The 20,367-nt window shown below is 34.0% G+C and overlaps 1 long non-coding RNA gene across 6 annotated transcripts in view; it reads left to right on the top strand.

Moving 5' to 3' along the window:
* Window positions 1-20,367, top strand: part of LOC149784237 (uncharacterized) — a 210,704-nt gene that overhangs the window by 91,262 nt on the left and 99,075 nt on the right. For 4 of the 6 annotated variants that reach the window (XR_016413815.1, XR_016413810.1, XR_016413811.1 and 1 more), the window contains exon 4: window positions 19,740-19,951. This is a non-coding gene — a long non-coding RNA (uncharacterized LOC149784237). The remainder of the gene's footprint in view (window positions 1-19,739; window positions 19,952-20,367) is intronic. The other 2 variants (XR_016413813.1, XR_016413814.1) reach the window with 1 other exon arrangement.

Genomic DNA, 20,367 nt, shown 5'->3' with positions numbered 1-20,367 from the left:
ATAAAGAAAGAAAGTGCGGACCCTGACTCGAATACAGCCTACCTCATTTTGAAAATAGACTTTAATGTGAGAAACGCCACACCATAGTCAATCACATAAAACAAAAGGTTTTATTTTAATTTCAAATGGTAGTATACCGTTCATCTCGCCGGAATTCTAAATTGCAAATTAATTCAAAAGCAACTAAATTTATACCAGGACAAACAAATAAATTTGAAAAGTCCATAGAAAAATATATATTAAGACAACAGAGACAAATTTGACATAGTATTGCTGTCCCTACACACAGACTATATAGCATACACACACCATAGCATTGATACACATAGCATACACGGAACATAGAAAATTCTTGACAAAGATCACTAAAAATCAAGGATATGAAATCTGAAAATGGGAATAAGACCCATGTTTCAGACTACTACCCTTTAGAAAACACTAGGACTAATTATAAACTAAAAGTTTGATCAAAATTCCTTTTTTAAACTTTAAACAAGCACACACATCTTGGGGTATACAAGAGTACATGAAAACACTTTATTTTTTGTGGGGGGGGGTCATCTGTCTGGTGCCCCCCCGATACTTTCGTAACTCATACTAGCGAAAGATTATCATTTGCACTCACATTGTATGTTCTTTAAAATAATGATTTCTTTTTTTATTTGCGAGATATCGTCGTATAGTTAACCTGGATACAATATAATCTTGGTCCGTTTGCACCTTGAAACTTATCATGCGTGAATGGCAGGCGCCTTCAAGCAATCTGGTGATATTTTCGTCTCTTTTGCGATATTTTTTTATCTGACATTAGCGATACACACACAGTAAGGATGCATACGCATGCCGGCATCCGCTACATTTACGGAGTTCGTTGACATATTTTGTTCTGTAAATTTCGCATGATGAAAAAAGAAGGAATACATTATAACAATGCAAGGTTAGTTTCTTTTATTTTATTTTCAATCAAGTGTTTGTTTATTGTACCGTGCCGGGGCGGGGTGGGATGTGTGTGTGTGTGTGGGGGGGGGGGCACAAATTCAACACAAAATTAGTTCCTTTCTTATCTGCATGGAATAATGGAGCAAATATGATTGACGATATTGATTAGTAATAACAAGCTTTCAATTTACGCGCGCACACACGAAGACAACTTGAAAAATAGAAACAAACAATAAAATTAACTGGTAACTTCGCACTTGCTCAAGGCTTTGTAGTTACAATGGGGGGGGGGGTCTGTGCTATTATCTGGTTAGGCATGACTATTTCGCAGAAATACAAACAAATCTTTTGAGATGAGCATAAAATACAATTATTTCTTTTCCTCCATACATTTACGATGCTCTCAAAGGACCCACATATTTAGGTAAAAGTATGACCGTTACCAGGCGTTACCGAGTTGAAAATATGCCGAGTAAACTTACGAATTACGCCACGTACAATGTATAAACAACACTTGGCAACTTTTAATGATAAAAGATGGTGTTTTTATTTATTTACTTATTTATTTAGTTATCAGAACTCTTTCAGAATAACAATGTAACTGCCGATTATACAGCTCGCCTCTAAGAAGATTTTCGTAGTTTCCAACTGCCATGCATAAAATAAGTTTATGCCAAAGTGATCGTGACCTACAAAATGTTGGCCATTGTCACAGGGCATAAAATTCATAAAACAATAAAGAACATTCCTTTTTGTTCTACCAAAGCAGCGGAACCATAATGAGTTGATAAAACACAAGGATATTTGTTGTTATTTTGCAAACCATTGCTAATAAAATCAGCTTCAGAAACTATTATTATTGTCCGCCCTAGAGGAAAGATTTTACAAGGTGGAAATCACTGACTGTCAGTATCCCTGGAATGACAACCAGTATGACAACTATGACTAGTTTGTGCATCAGTAAATAATCTTGAGTAGCCACTGCACCTGAAATGCGTGCAGTCCATTCATCGAATACCTCCTATTCATTCATTGTATAATACACATTTTACTTACTAAGAATACCCTATCACAGTATAAATGTTTAGTCATAAATCGGGAAAGTTTACAACTGTATATGCATATTTATTTCTATTTTAACCGTACTGTCATAAAAGTACTTCTGTGGAGGCTAGTGTGTATATGTCATGATGAAAGCTTATGTCATTAATAGTTTTCTTTCTTTGCTCTTTACAAAAAATCAAAATAATAAGACTTTCGTTCATCTTTTGTTAGATTTCATATTTTCTTGAGAATTTTTTTAAAAATGTATCTGGAAAGTAAACATAAAAAATACGATAATTTAAAAAATGAAATTTGGGTCTCCATCTAAAGAATTTATATATTCTTAGTTACTACTCAGTAATTTTTAATTATTCATAAATGATTGTAAGATAAATTAGTTTTACAATGTAAAAGTGCGAGTTTGCTCCATTTACAGAAGGGTTTACTTGCTATTCTCTTTGTATAATTCTCCCAGCTTTAAACTACAGATACAGAACATTACATAAGACAGCGAATTTCAGTCTTAACCTAAAGCTCGAGGCTGGAGAAGAGGTCACTAAATTACCGTTTCCATAGTTACACACTGGTCAGATAGAGCAGTCTCCCGCAGGTATCATTCCCTATAGATGAATTAGAGGCCAAGTAAACTGCCTTCATTTCATGAGCTATACTAGTGTAGTATAGATGAAATAAGTTTTAAATTGCAAAAGTTGTCTCTTTTGTAACCAAAGTGCAAATCAATAAAGAAATATAATGACATGTAAAATTACATGAACAGCAATGAAGGATCTTTTCACGAGAGTCGCAAAAGATTGAAACTATTTAACGAATTTCATAAATTTCATTTTAAATAATCTTAAATGTAAGATTATGTTATGTGTATCACATGACAGAAATGATATTCAATAAAAAGCATAAAAATAGGTTACATAATTGACTTTAAATTACATTCGTCATTACACCTTCAATTCATATGTCGTCATGCCGGCATTTGCTGAGTTATTGGGTGTTATTAAACGTACCATATAGTTACGTATGATACTGGAAAATATCATATGGGTATATTAATCTTAAGAGGAGCAACATTGGCTCAGTGGTTAGCGTCTCAGACCTGCGACCGAAAGGATGCAGGTTCAACCCCTGCCATCGGATCAAATCCTCGACCTTATTGGAAAATAATGAGATAACAAGTACATTCTACAAAGACATGGAACCTATTACCTCCACTGAAACGTACGAAATGATCATCTAAATTTGCAACAAGTGATCAGGAGAAGTGCGACCTGTTGAACTCGGAAGTTTGATATGTTACACGTTTAAAAAATTATGATAAACAGTTACCGCATTTTGAAGTTAGAAATGAAACTTTTATTTCTGCCATCATTATATATAAACAAGAAATTATAGATGTAGTAACTAGTCTTGACCTAAACAAAACCGCTGGAACCAATCCAATAAGTAATAAACTTGTACAAGTATAGTTGAAGAAATGTATGTTCCATTGCAAATACATTTAAATAAATCACTCCCAGCCAGCGTGTTCCTAACACAGTGCAAGCTAGCGTATGACATACCGATGTATAAGAAAGGAGATAAAACACTACCGTCTAAATGCAGACTAATTGTTGACTTCAGCTAAATTATATACACTATTCATAAGTCCAACCTTAGAATATACTTCTGGAGTCTGGGATAATTGTTCTATTGAAGATTCGGAAAGATCAGAATAAAGGGGGGAAAATCAGATGGAAGATGCACGGATCGTTCCAGATCTATACCCATTAATTCTTCTAGATAGTCTCTTTATGCGGAAACTGCTTGGTTTGCACAACGAAGGAAAAGGAAGAGATTATGCATTATGTATTCGATTATAAATACTCAAGTACCTAACTATTTAAAAGAACTTCTTCCACAAAGGAGATATGAGGCATCTAATTATCGTCTACGTTACTCTCAAAGTATCACACCAATCTCAACCAAACTTTATATTTTCACACGACCTTTTACCATATACGATTCGTCTTTAGAACTCTCTGCCTGATATCCGAAATCCTCCAAATCTTTCTATTTTTAAGAAACGTTTCTCTAATTTAACTAACGTGTCATCACACAAGCAGAAAGACATCTTATTGTAGGTGAGTAGTCACGTCACTTTTCAATGATAAATCTAGACTTAACCCTGAAGTGTATTGAAAGGTAGAGCGAAAGAGCTGAGATCTTTGGCATTAGGTAAGGGGCAATAGACAAAGTGTTCAACTTCTTCATTATCATAAGCACATGCACACGTGAAAGAGTTAACTAAATTCACCATGTAAAGGTCGGATTTCAGGAGACTACCTGCTTGTCTAAGTTTAGTATGTAGGATATTAAGGTGACATTTGTCAGTAGCGTAATTTTAGCGTGATGACCCGTTAGTTGAATTAGAAAAACGTTTCTTAAAAACAGAAAGATTTGGAGGATGAGAAACCTATAAACTGATATCAAATGTGTTAACATCGGTGGTTCTTTACAATTGGCATGACTTATTTGGTTATATACAAACCATCAAAAAACGGCAAGGGTAGAAGCGGGTAGCAAAGATATGAAGATCGGTAAGTCGCAAGCAATACCGAGACAAAAAAGGCAACTTTCAAGGTAGCATTTTCACACATTTATATTGACACGGGTCGTTTTAGACTAATGAGAAACCAATAACTGGATATCAAATAGGTCCAAATCTTTGTAGCTTTTTTTACGATTAACATGACATATTTAGCCTTATAGAAAACGATCATGTTGCAAGGATGTAGGCGCACGGACAGAGAAATGAAGATGTACTTAATAAGATACATACACATAATTTTTACTGTTTTATTGCTTAAGTATATGCTTCATATCACTAGTATCAGCATCGAGGTATGTGATACCATCGCAAAACAGCAATACTAGAAGCACGTAACAAGGATATGAAGATTGGTAATGGTAAAGTCGCAAAGGATACTGGGTAAAATATATAAACTTTTCTAGGTTGCATTTTCACACATTTCTGTAGGCATAGATCAATTTAGACTGATGAGAAACCTACCAAATAATACCAGATTTGTCAAAATCTGTGTGTGCTTACGATTGGTATGACTTATTCGACTCTAAGATAAACGTTCGTGTTGTAAAGATCTAGGAGCACTAACATTCAAATGATTATCATCGAATTATATGGTACCATCTCAAAGCGGCAAGTGTAGAGGCACATAGGTAGAATATAGAATATGATGATCCGTTGATGATCCGTAATATCGCAAGCGACACCAAGTAAAAAATATCAACTTTTTAACTTGCATTTTCACACATTTATATATTTCACAGATCAATTTAGACTGATGAGAAACCTATCAATTGATATCAAATTCGTCTAAATCGCGTTTTTAAAAAATTACTAATGTTATAACTTATTTGCCTATATGGAAAACGCTCATTGAGGAAGACATTGAGCGGACATACAGACACACAAAGATGTACTTTATAAGATGCATACACATATTATATATTGTTGTATAGCTTTCCTTATATGTTTGAGATCTATAATATTAAAATTGAAATATATGGTACCGTGGCAAACTGCAATGGTAGAGGCACGTATCAAGGATATGAAGATTGTTAAAGTCGCAACCGATATCGAGTCAAAAATACAAACTATTTTATTTTCATTTTCACACATTTCTGTTGGCACAGATCGATTTAGACTGACGAGAAACCTAACAATTGATATCAAATTTTGCTAAATCGGTGTTTATTACTATTGTAATGACTTATTCACCTGTTTGTTAAACGATCGTATAGAAGATATTAGGAGAAAAGACAGACAAATGAAGACGTACTTAATAAGATACACACACATATTATTTACTGTTGTACAGCTTTAATTATATTCTTCAAATTTATAGTATTAGCATCGAAATATGTGGTACAATCGCAAAACGGCAATGGTAGTTTCACGTACCAAGGATATGAAGATCGGTAATGTCGCACCCGATATTCAGTAAAAAGAACAATCTTTTTTATTTTGCATTTTCACACATGTCTATTGGCAGAGATCGACTTAGAATCATGAGAAACGTATCAATTGATATCAAACTTGTCAACATCGTTGGTTGTTTGCGATTGGTATGACTTATTCGCCTATATGGAAAATATTCGGTTAGGAAGGCACTAAACGCAAGGACGTACAAATGAAGACGTACTTCATAAGACGCATACACATTATTTACCGTTGAACAGCTTTTATTATATGTGTCAGGTTTATAGAATTAGCATCGAAAAAATGTGATACGATCGCAAAACGGGAATGGCAGATGGACGTAGCAAGGATACGATGATCGGTAACGTTGCAAGCGATACTGAGTGAAAAATACCAACTTTTCTATTTTGCATTTTCACCCATTTATATTGGCACAGATCTATTTAGACTGATAAAAATTTATCAACTGATATCAAACGTGTCAAAATCGTTCTTTGCGATTGGTATGACTTATTCGCCCATATGGAAAACTTTCGTATAGGTCAGATGTAGGCACACGGAAAGACAGATAAAGACGTGCTTAATAAGATACATACACATATTTTATAATTATGTACAGCTTTAATTCTATGCTTCAGATCTATAGTATTAGCATGGAAGTATGTGCTACCATCGCAGAACGGGAACGGTATATGAACGTAGCAAGGATATGAAGATCAGTAAAGTCGAACCCAATATTCAGTAAAAAGTACACTTTTTTGTATTCTGCATGTTCACACATGTCTGTTGGCACAGATCGAGTTAGACAGATGAGAAACCTATATATTAATATGAAATTTGTCAAAATCGGTGTTTATTTACTATTGGTATGACTTATTCGTGTATATCGAAACCGTTCGTAGAGGAAGGCATTGGGCGCACGAACATACATTATGAAGACGTACTTAATAAGAAGATACATAAACATATTATTTACTGTTGTACAGCTTTAATTATATGCTTCAAATCTATAGTATTAGCATCCAAGTAGGTGCTACCATCCCTAAACGGGAAGGATGGAAGCATCAAGGATACGAAGATCGGTAAAGTCGCAAGCGACAATGAGTCACAAATAGCAACTTTTTTATTATTCATTTTCACACATTTTTTTAATTATTTTTTTTTTTTTTTTTTTGTTGCACAGATCGATTTAAACTGATGAGAAACCTATAAATTGATATCATATATGTCGAAATCGGTGGTTGTTTACGATTGGTACAACTTATTTACCTATATGGAACATGTTCGTGTAGGAAGGCATTTTGGCGCACGGAAAGACAAATGAAGACGTATTTAATAAGATATATAAACATGTTATGCTGTTGTTTAGTTTTAATTTTATGCTTCAAATCAGTAGTCAGCATCGAAGTATGTTGTAAACTCCCTCTCCCCTTAGTATGCAACTGCAAGCACACTTTGTCAAATGCTAAAAGGCACTAACTTTCTTGAAAATTATAATAATCAAAAAAATTCCGGATTCGTATATTATAACGTTATAATGCGCTTTCATTTTCCGTCAGGTAGGTCTCCAGGTCGAGTTTTTATGAACAACAGGAAACAGCATCGTACATTCTTTGCTAAGCGATCGCTCAGGTGGTGCAGTGTCTGTACAGAGCGTCCGCCTTGGATGCGAGAGGTCGCGGATTCAAACCCCTGCCGAATCATACTAAAGACATAAAAATGGTACTAGCAGCTGCCTCTTTTGGCGCCCATCATTAAGATACTGGTGTGAGGATAATGTGATTGGGTGGGACAAAATGCTGCATGTTTGTAGCATGATGCCACATTGCTAGACATCATTATAAACTGTCACAATGCAGACATGGTAGCGATATGATTGCATTTTTTTTTAAAGCTACGTTAAAAATTACACACACACACACACACATACACACACACACTTTGCTTGGTTATTTGCTATTTGAAGAGATGGAATATTGTTCATATTTCAACCGCTTTTTATTAATGATCATCGATGTGACCAACATATACGATAATAATACTCCCGATGATGATGATTATGGTTGTTGTTCTGATTTCTGTATTACTACTGCTCCATGGGTATATTATATATCGAACTTGAAAGCAGAAGCACTACCAGCAATAAAGCAGCTTTGAAAACAAATCGCACTTAATCGATATCAATATATATTGACATCAAAATGAACGTCAAATGCTCTGTGCAACTGTATCGAAATGAACTATTACATGCTGGTTTTTTTTCGTTTTTTTTTTTTTGACAGTTTTAGACCGAAAAAAGTAGTACTTCAAGGCTCTGTCTATGGTATAAATATGTTCATGTACACTTTTCCATTGTAACTTTAAGTGTATAGACTGCAAATACGATGAAGCACAAATCGAGGACGTCGAGTGTTAGCATTGGAACAATGTTACTACTTCGGTCGAGAAGGATAACGACCTATATATGTATTCCTGCCCACTACCATGTAGGATGTATCAAACTGTATATTACTCAAGCGCTCTTTGTCGAGCGTGCTGGTGTGTGTGTACAAAAAAAAAAGGAATATAATAACTTTAACTGAAATATATACAATTAAATTCAATATAAAAGTGAAGCGGCACCTGGGAGTAAAGCAAAAATGGAAGAAACAAATTTCCGGATCGCTACTATCAACAGCAATGGGATAGACAAAGCGAAAGCAGACAAAGTAGCCAAAGAAACAAACTTTGATGTAATAATGATACAAAAAACACACTATAGAATTAAGCCAGAGTTCAAAATTTTAGTAGAAGACAAACTTAACGCAATAAAGATATGCAACAATTTTGCAAATAATGATATTAGAGTTGATTGCAACAATAATATTTTTAAAAAGCTGGGAAAGGTTTGAGGAGGGGGGAATTTTTTAAGGGACGGTTGCTACGTGTTAAAATGTTTAATTGGCATATTATAAATGTGTACATGCCAGCTAATAGAAATAAGAAACTAATTTTAAAGAAAACTTATATACCTACCTACAACAATATTCGATGGAAAATCTAATCATAGGGGGAGATTTCAACTGGGTAACTATAAATTAAACCAGTCTAGCAGGATTGATAAATTTTACGGAAATTTTTATGATCCATTAATATATATTAATACTGCAATAACCAACCAAAAGCTATCAGACCATTTCATGCTCACTATTGACCTAAAAATGAAAAAAATAGAAAAATGTGGGCCAGGACTATGGAAACTAAATAATAAGATTTTAAATGACAAAGAATATGTCGAAATAATAATTAAAAAAAGAAATTGAAACCGGCAAAAATGAAGAAAATATTAATATAATAATTGATTGGGATGTTTTAAAAAACAAAATAAAAGGAATAAATATTCAGTACTCAAATAGAGGGCGGAAAAACCCCAGAAAAAAAAGACAAAAACGAACTCAAATTAGAACTAAGCAAAACAACAAACGACGATGGAGAAAGAAAAAAAAAACGATTGACAGACAAAATTAAAATCGTTGAAGAAGGCGAAAATCAGGGGAGAATAATAAGGGCGGGAAAATTTACAGAGATCTACAACGAGGCAAAAAACGTATATAAGCGAGAAGAATTTAGAAAAGGGGGTGATACAATTTTAAACAATATCAAAATAAACAATGTAACCCATACTGTAAAAGAAGATATCCTAAATAATATTTCCAAATATTATAAAGAACTATACACCACACACCACACAGAACATATACTTCAGCACAATCGACGGCTACTTAAAAAATGTTGACTGTGAGATGACATCAGCAGTACATAGAGACCAATGTGATGATGTCATCTCAGATGAAGAAATCACAAAAAGTATATCAACACTCACAAAAGTCACCAGGGAAAGATGGACTCATCGTGGAATTCTACCAAAAGTTCCACGGTGAACTGACGCCGATCTTAAACGCTTTGTATAATAATATAGTTTTAAGTAAAAATAAAATGACTAAATCTATGAGGGAGGGAGTTATCACAATTATATACAAAGGGAAAGGGAATAGAGACGAGATTAAAAACTGGAGGCCTATATCACTTTTAAACACGGACTATAAGATTTTAAGTAGGATTTTAACAAATACAGTAAAGGGTAGGATAAACAAGATAATTAATGTAAATCAAACTTGTGGGGGAGGGATATACAAAACAATATTTTAAACATTAAAACTACAATTAACTACATAAATGAAACTGGTATGATGAGTGCTATGGTACTCTTCGACCAGGAGAAAGCTTTCGACTGATTTGAACAAAACTGTATAAAGAATGTTTTTAAAAAATTTGGTTTCAGACCTAATTTCCAAAATGGACCAAAATCCTACACACTGGGATAATTAAACGGGAAATGCACGAAAGAATTTGAAATACAACGATCAGTGATACAAGGATGTCCACTATCAATGCTAGAATACGTAATGGCAATATAAATCCTACGTCACACGATAAGAAACAACCCAAATATACAAGCAGGGGCGTATTAACCATTAAGCAGACTAAGCACGTGCATAGGACACCAGGGCCAAAGGGGGCACCACAAAGTTGAGAAAAGGGTGAAAAGAAAGAAAGAAAAAAGAATGAAGATTTGTAAAAAAAACTGATACAACTAGTGCAAATTGATCATGATGTTCTGTTTCTTGATCATGGTACACCCTAGGGTTATCTTCTCAGGTGTACGTGGAAAAGAGGGGGGCACCAAGATTTGTCAGTGCTTAGGGCACCAGTGAGCCTTAATCCGCCCCTGATTATACAAGGCATACAAATACCAAACCTAAAAAAGAATTAAAAAATGCTCTAACATGCATATGATTGCAACATCTTTATAAGAGAGGGGAAATGCTATAAGCGTCGGGTTCCAAAATAAACCACAACAAGCACGAAATCTTAAAAATAGTTAACTGGAGGGGCAACCACCCTGGATTATCGCCCCCCCCCCCCCACACACACACACACTTACTGAGAGACACTGTAAAGGCTCTAGGGGTTTACTTTGGTAATAAAAAAAGAAGCTGTAGAAAATTATGAACATATTATCAATAAAATAAGAGAAAATGTGAAAATCTGGCCATGGCGCCATTACCTATCATGGAGCGGGCCCAAGTGGCCAAGACTTATTTATACTCAAATATTAACTACATAATTAAATCCATAGATATGGATAATACAATTTTAAACAAAACAGACAACGAAATAATAGATTATATATGGAATCATAAAATGCATCATGTAAAAAAAGAGACATTATATAGGGCCAAAAGTAGAGGGGGCTTGGGGTTGCCGAGCCCTCTACTACTATAATTAACTAACATAATCAATAGATTAAAAAAAAAATGCACTCAGACCCGGCTACAGCGTGAGAAGCACCGTACATCTACTGGTTCGGCTTCACCTTGAGAAACCGACCAGAGATATACAAAAATAACAAATTAATATAAAAAAATCGAAGTGCCACGCAAACATATGAGAACTAATTTTAAAATATATAGACACAAAACATTTATGCAAAATTTAATAAGTAAAAGTCACGCTTGGATTAGGGAGGAGATAACCAAAAATATAAAATGTAGAGTAGAGCAGGACAACTGAGAGGGTAAATTGGACAAAAAATTGGAAAAATTGGGGAAAATAAGATCTGTCAAAACACAAAGTATAATTTTTAAATACCTGCACAACACCTGGCTAACAGGCGAAGAAACAATCAAACATCGTATGCTGAGGATAATGCCGAAATGCCCTTTATGTAAAACAGCGAACTTCACCAAACTACATACGATTGTCCAATGTGATAAAACTAAACATAATAGGATAAAGTTAATAATGAAAATTTGCAAAAAATATAAGTATAACAAAAATAACATTTTATTCATAGATTTAGACTACGAAAACAAAATCGTTCTAAAATGTATAGACTATATAGTAACTACGATGATATCCTGTGGACAGGTGATAAAGATTTTTAAATAAGATACGTGGTAAAAATAAGAATATTAACCACAACAAGAACTCAATACGTCTTACGACGAATAGATACTTACCGTCAGGTTGATATAACGCAATTGATGTTGGAATTGGGGGAGAGAGGGGGAGGGAGGAATAGGTATTACAGACCGAAGGGTCGCGTAGCGCAATTGCGAGCTGATGCCATACCCATACCCCCTCCTCGCACCCCACAACAGCCATATTTCAAAGAAAATTTCAAATTCTATTTCAAATATTTCAAAGAAACCCACATAACTTTTTTTTTTAAAAGAGAAAAGGGAAGAAAGGAAAAATTAAAAAAAGAAAAAGAATTTTGTAATTTAATTTTTTTTCTTCTTTCTCTGAAAGAAAATTCTAAAGACATATATAGGAAGGGATACAGGGAAAATATAAGGGGGAAGTAAATGGCGATGACATCATGGGGCTAAGTCACAGGGATCAGTGAAGTGCACAGGCCCATCATGAGTCTTTGAAAACACCCAATGTAGAACATAAACAGACAAAATAAAGACACAAATACATACTGTATAACACTTAGTTTAAAACCCTACTAACTTCTCCCGCACTGCATGGTTGACCACTATAGAATAATGTGGTCTCATAAATACGTTTGGATCTTTCAATAAAGCATAATCAGATAAACTAAATAAAGGAGGCCTAACGCGACCCAGGAAAAACACATAGAGAATAAAGAAGCGTGAACCTTGGATCGAGCGTAACCTACCTATCAACATCTTTAAAGACTATTATGAGGAACGACACATATTATCACTCGAATAATAAAATAGGAAATTATTTTTTTTAAACAAAATCTAAATAGTACACCATTCCATCGTCAAAATTAGAAAACCATAAAACAAATTAAAAGATACAATATAACATCATAAAGGAAGAAATACAACTGGGAAAGATATTTGATCTATACTTGCTGTCTCAAACATAAAGAAAATATAGCATACACACAATATAACACCATTACATATAGCAAACACTGAGACCTAGGCGACATATAGCAAAGGTTACAAAACATTTCAAGGGAAGGAACTTCGAGCAAGGTGAGGGAAACCAGACTCGGACGAACAACCCTTTAGATAACACTATGGAAACATAAATACCCCATCAAAAATTCTAAAAACTAAATTTTTTATATAAAATTTTGTTTTAATAAAACGTAGAACACATCTGAGGGGGAAATACACAAATATAAAATACTTTTTATTTTTTTTTGGAAATGGGGGCATCTGTCCGTTGCCCCCACCCCACTCCCAAAAAGATGTGTGTGTGTGTGTGTGTGTGTTATTATACCCATTACATTACTTGCAAAATATATACGGTGCTGACATTTTCGGCAAGAGGGAGACCTACCGATATTCTGCATATAATTATTTTAATGTTTTTCAGAGCGAGAGTATTGGGGCCTGATCTGTTCAATATATTTCTCAACTGATACAGCAGGTATAATCAGAGGCGTAGCTGGGGGTGGGGGGGGTTGGGGGGGGGGAAGGGGAGTACATATGTCCCCGGGCGCCAAGGTACAGGGGCGCCAAAATGAGGCTTACAACGTTACATTATAATAAGTAAACAAGGGTAATATTCAAAAATGTGATTAAACGGGGAGGGGGCTGGGGCGCCAATTTTATAGTTCGTCCCCGGGCGCAAAATATCATAGCTACGCCTCTGGGTATAATAGAGACCCCCCCCCTCCCCGAGTTTGCCACAGAGCGCTCGTGTAATGTACGGTTTAATACAAAATACATGATTGTGGGCAGGAATATACAAATTTTGGTCGATATACGTGATCGTTGATATCTATTCAAACGAGGGCCATGAAATACATTAGCAAATTCCTACAGTATTTTAAGGCAGGCGATTACGAATTATTTAAACCACGTTTTTCATCTGTCTCAGATTTTATAATCATTTTGAAGTGGCTGCTTTATCTCGAGGAAAACGAGCGGTAAGTTATACAAAACAAAATCTTAATAGCAATTTGATCACTTTTGCGTCATTTGACAGTAAGAATAGTAATAAATAGAGGATAATTTCTTTTCCTACGTTAGGCCTAATACCTGGTATGTCTTTTAGTGTGGTACACACACAAAAAACAACCCCAAAACAACACTAACAACATTTAAAAAAACCCACAAAAACGAGTGCCGTGCCGAAGCCACGGGCTAAAATGCTTTATTATCATTCTTTTTTTATTTATAGCATCAATCACAAATTGAAATATATACAGTATTAGCGTTGGAAAAGAAAGTTTTCTTTTTGTTATATTTTTTTTTCTCACCCTAGCGAAACACTTTCTGCAAATGACCTTAATAAAGAAAAATAATAAATTAACCTAAACCACTTTGAATGTCGACCGTATCTTTTATTTACACGGCATCATGCGCGGAAGAAAATACCAACTGAACCGGGATTTCAGACAGCAGATGAATTGAAGTTGATTCATTGAACATCATTAGCAATTGTACAATCAAACAGATGCAACAATGAAAAGTGGAACTATGAAAAATCGAGAATGTTAGATTTGCGAAGGATTTATTCCGAATCATTGTCTGCTAATAGAGAATTCATGTCAGTTGCTGTGTCGGCGATGCCCACACAGCGCGCCGTCCAAATGTGAAGTTGCGTTTTGTTGACAGACATAACACTGTGCCATAATTTATCTGATGGCATGTAAAGAAGCTGCTTAAATTATAGTATTTAAAAGTTTCTTCATTTTGTAAGAGCTCAAGAAATTAATTCTGGTTTGAAAGACAAGATGACGGTAAAACTCAGAAGACGTAGCTGTACAGTACCGTTGGTGTTGGAGACATCATAATAAAGGTAACTGCGTTAACTTCGCTTTTTGTTTGGTAATTTGTTGGATATTATCTTTTGCTGATCTTCTTTGAGCTTGGAGTAAATTTTACATTCTGAACATTTTTATTTGCACTTATCTGCTTAATATGTATTGTTGGGATATCATATAGAATATGAAGTCAGTATAATGGTACTATATTTTACATATTTGAATGATAAAAGACTGGTAAATGATATAATGATAAACTACAAAATAAATAATTTGCCCATTATCCCAAATATGTTAATTAAAACAAACATTGAATGTAAATTCAGATATAATGAGCAGTTGTAAGAAGTAAGAAATAACATTTTATCCATTGAACCTGTTATGTGTTATCATCATCAGTTTTAAAATAAACACATGGAGACAAGTTTGCTTAAATTCTAAAATTAACACACACACACACACACACACACACACACACACACACACATATGGTATTTTAATCTAATACAGAAATGGTGACATTGATATATGCAGACCAATAGTTTTTTTTCTTCTACAGATATAAATTAAAAAGCCTAATTCTGAGAGTTTCACCTACAACATTCATGATGGGAAAGGGCCACTAATTAAGAGCTGACATATGTGGAAGAAAAATACCATCCATGTTGAAAAGGGCTAGAGGTAATGTGAGAAAACATAATTTATCAATCTTATTTAACATATTGTTGATATTTTATCTCAACTGGTCAAAAGGCTAAGTGGGTTTATGTAATGGTCCAGAGTGTGTTATTTATTTCACATCCCCTTCTGTCTTTCAACAGTAAGAAATTAGCTACTTTGGAGTCCATAGTTCTGATCAATTTGTTTATATAAAACTTGGTTTTGGGCTTAAATCAACATCTTGGATAAATCTAATAATGAGCAAAATCCAAGTATATACATGTGATCATGTATAAGATTAGTTGAGTTTTTTAACCAGCCTAAAAGCCATACTTCCACAATATAGGCTAAAATCATTAAGTTGTCCTTGAAGTTTAATGAGTGTTAACCATTAATAATAATAAGGTGATCTTTCATCTGAGTATGTTACCACCGCATGCAATATTTATACATGTAGTGCAGTTTTTACTAAACTTAGAATACATGCTTATATAAATGAGATCTAGATTGAAGAAGTGAAGATGCATACAGATACATGAGGTTATAACCACTACTGCTGATTCAAGTTTGATCATGCTTGGCCATTGGGCTTATATAGTCAAGTTTCACAATGATGCTTATTATGAGTGTGATAAAGGTATGGTAGTGAAGTGACCTTGCATCTGATTGGCAGAGTTTCTTATGATTTGCACAAAAGTGTTTATGATCCAATTTAGATCTGACTTGTTTAATTATTTGCTTGTATGTCTGAGGCTATAAGCAAAATCTATGCATATAATGTGGTGGTTCTACATCTCACTAGCCATTCTTGCTACTGCTCTTAAAACTATTTCTCATTAATTTTATCAGACTTGGTGAATAGATTTATCTCATCAAGATATAGCAAAAGAGCAATTTTGTAAAAAATATATTCATTCATATTAAACTCAAATTCTGCATCTGATTGGTTGACCTTGCAAATACTATAAGGACTCTATTTCTGACAAAAAGATTATTTTGATCTAATGTAGCAGAAATGCTTATATGATCAAAACATTGAACATATTTGATGACAAATAAGAAATAGTTTTTCATGCAAATTTGATAAACATTGATAAATCGGTTCATATCATTAAAAGCTTGGAAGAGTTTGATTACATGCGAGACCATCACATATTAATCATTCTTTATTTAGAGAATTATTTTTGTCAGGATTTAGTAAAATATGTAAAATCAATATGGACTGGTTTTGTTATGTACAGCAACACTAGTTGTTTACTGAGTACAGAGGGAATTGGAGTAAGGCAAGGGTACATTGCAGTAGGTAACCTGGTTGACTTGATAACAGGATTTTAACACAAACATTTTTATCAGGAGTCTAGCATACTAACCATTGATTCACTGCAGATCCTGCCCCCATTAGTTACCTTTTAATACATAAAGCATTTGGGTTTTTTATGTCACAAATCCCATAGGGATTAAAATTAACATCATAGGTCTCACTGGATAGTTTCGTATTTTGACATCCCTCTAATTTTTAAGGTAGAAGGCATGAACCTAATTATCACAAGCCTAGCATTTATAAATTTACACATAAGCTAAATCTATAATGTGGTTCAGATTTACTTTGAGTTAGGCATGGAAATAGGTTGGCTTGTTGGTGACTGCCTGTCACAGTTAGATGAGCATTGGAGATCATATGCGTAACTTAGTCTGCAAATGAGCTGCCGACTTTTATTTGTGTCTGCTACAGAGGTAAATATAAAAAAATCTTGATGGTAGAGGGGTGATGAAAAGTATGCTAATTTGTTATAGTACTAGTGAACTTTATTCATGCATAAGGCACATACTGATTCTTTTAGTTGCCTTGTCACAGAAAAATATTGAAAATAGCTATTTCTAGTAAAAAATGAATGTAAAATGTACCTGCATCCTTTGACCCTACCAGAACCAAACTAAAAGCTCAAATTTGTGCAGCTGCTTTTGCTCATCACAAACATAATTGGGAGTATAACTGCTAACCCTACCCTCTAGCACACATTTAAGATCTTTAGAGTTTTTAAATACAGCCAGGAATTACATCACAATTAATACTTCCAGTTCAGTACCCACGAATGTAGTTCTAGTTTATTTTTAGAACATTTTTTCCTCTCTCATTTTGGTGATGATAGAAGAGTTTTATTTATGCATTTTTGGTAGGGATTTAAAGGTAACTGTTTATTCTTGATAATATGAGCTCAGGGTGTTGTTGTCTGTATGTATTTTGGCGACAGTGCACAGTGAGTAATAAGGCCTTGGTGATGATCCGGAAGTGAAATACGTGTTCTGGTTACATGCTGTTATGTTGACAGTCAATGATCTAAAAAAAGAGCAGGTCAACCTTTGACAAGAACTTCACCGTGAAGTCATCTTTGAAGGTATTTTAGATTAACATATGATTTGCATTGATTGTCACACAGTGGAAAGGTCAGTACTGAGAAACAAATGTAGAGAACATATAGTAAAATTAATTGTGTACTATGTCCTGTCAGGGCAGTATTGGAGCAAAGTTTAAATTGGTATGAAATCTTTATTATTAATGATAGACACATGAAATTTTAATATGTCATGTATATTGACTTTTAAAATATAAAAATGAAATTAAAAGTAAAAAATTAATTTTTATTTTAAAAATTTTAATAAAATTTTAAAAAAATTAAAAAAAATAATTAAAAAACCCCTAAAATGCACATATATAATATTTTTGGGAATCATATTAAATGTTATCAGCATGTATGTATTCCTACACCATATAAAAGCTCCAATGTTGGATTTTTGTCACATTTTGTCAGAGAAAATATCTTTGTAGTCAAAATGAGACCTTCATTAAAAATACATGAAGACAAAATTATAATTTGTATTGGCCATTCATACTATTTATTAGGGGTCCAATCAGTTAATTTATGTGTTTACGATGGGGTCACTTCCTGAGTAACAAACATCTGCTTGTATAGCCTTCAGTAATTCTTTATAAACATAGTTATAAGGTATTTAGTGAGAGGACAGCGATGAAAACTTTATACTAGAACCTACTCAAGTTCTGTACTAAATCATTTTAAGCCGTCTGAGAATGAAATACAGGTCAAAGGGATAAAATATGCTTCTCCCAGGTATATTTACCCTTGGATGTAAGAAAAAAGCAAAATGATATAAGTTGAATACAAAATGCATTCCATTTCATTGTTCAGTTAGGTTAAGATATTATTGGTGTAGTGCGGCATTGTGGCCTATATGATGTTATGGGAATTCTAATGATCCATCTTGCTTTATGCATTATTAATTACTAATACTATTGTTAACTGACACTCTAAAGATTACATAAGAAGCATTCAAACAAATTATTTGAATTTAACTTTGTACATGGTTACATATCCCACATGTACAAATATCCATCCATTTTAGAATGTTTGGGATCAAAAGTTCACATTCAGTACATCATATAGGCTGACATTGTACCTATAGTGAACCTGTAAAGCACATTTATGGCTATGTGCACTGAAAATATCCCAAAATGTTATTTTCATCATGAATATGCCTATGTATGGTAACATATTTCAATTTAGTACTTTGACAGAGTGCGGTATTGAAACATCAGCTGATATCTGATTCCACTCAATCAATGAGCTTAATAATTGGTAACCAACACTCTTCAAAATACCATATAAATGTTCAAATAGATCATTTGAATTATGTTTGCACATTTGATCTTAACAAGTACATTGTATATGTCCCACATATGCAAATTTCCATCCTTGTTTACAAGTTTTGGGGATGAGAATTTCACATTTAGCTGATGATATAGGATTTATTGGTGCTTATAGTTGATTTGTATGACCACATTTGGCTGTATTCACTTGCAATATCCAAAATTGTTATTTCCCTCATGAATAAGAATGCTTATAGTAACACATTCTAATTTAGTACATTGTCACTTGACTTTCCTGTATACTGGTATGTAATAATGTTTACACCAATGATCAAACCTCACCACCCCAACATTGCCTTAAACTTTATGATACATAGTCTACCTGATTAGTTATTTAACTTGTAAATGGCTAAATGTGCTTCTAGAAACCTCATATACTTTTAGGATGAATTTAACACTTTAATACATGGCCATTGCTTCACATTTCTGAGTGTCACTCTGTCAAGTTTAATATTTTCCCCCATGCTTGCAACCTTAATGTTAATTTGAAATCACCATATCTAACACATTTTGACTTCATTTACATAGATCTTACTGTTTTCTAGAATTAAGTGAAACATATTGTATCTTTTCAGGTCTAGCCTGGTATCTGGAACAAAGTGTTAGAGTTGGATCAGCTTGGAAGCTCTCCTGAGTAGTCTGGTGGTAATAGCATGGTTTCATAAGGGCATGTGCAGTGTACTGCCATAAGTGACCAAGATTAGTTCATATCACCACACTGATATATGGCACCTCAAAGACATGGCTTAGGTTTTCATGAGAGAGATCAGCACCATTTTTCAGTAAGGTAGAACCTCCCTAGAAACTATTTTCCTATCCCATTGCCACCTTTTGTTGTTATCGACATTGAAATGGAATGCATTTTTGCTATAAAACAAGGTAGTGGTCCCATTAGAACTTTAAATCTGAATGTGCTATTAGTTATGGAAACAACTGCCTAAGTACCTGACACAATAAATGTGGAACATAGCACCTGTCAGTGTTTCTTTAGTGTGTACACCTATGTGCATCTGGACAGGCATATTGCGGTTTGCTGCCAAAATCACTATGAGCTATGATGCTTCACTACCCCTGGGGAAAATGTTATCAGTTATACAGACCCAAACTACCATTTGTTTTAAATATCATTCATTAGTCAACTTTTCTGTCTAAAATTTGTCAAACTGTGTTTTAAAACTTGTATGAAAATTTAAGTTTTCAATA

This window comes from Sinohyriopsis cumingii, chromosome 14, assembly GCF_028554795.1.
Source record: "Sinohyriopsis cumingii isolate HCF-2022 chromosome 14, ASM2855479v2, whole genome shotgun sequence".
NCBI classification, from domain to species: Eukaryota; Metazoa; Mollusca; class Bivalvia; order Unionida; family Unionidae; genus Sinohyriopsis; species Sinohyriopsis cumingii.
Note: the sequence above shows the minus strand (reverse complement) of the source record. Positions and strands in the feature narration are given on the sequence as shown.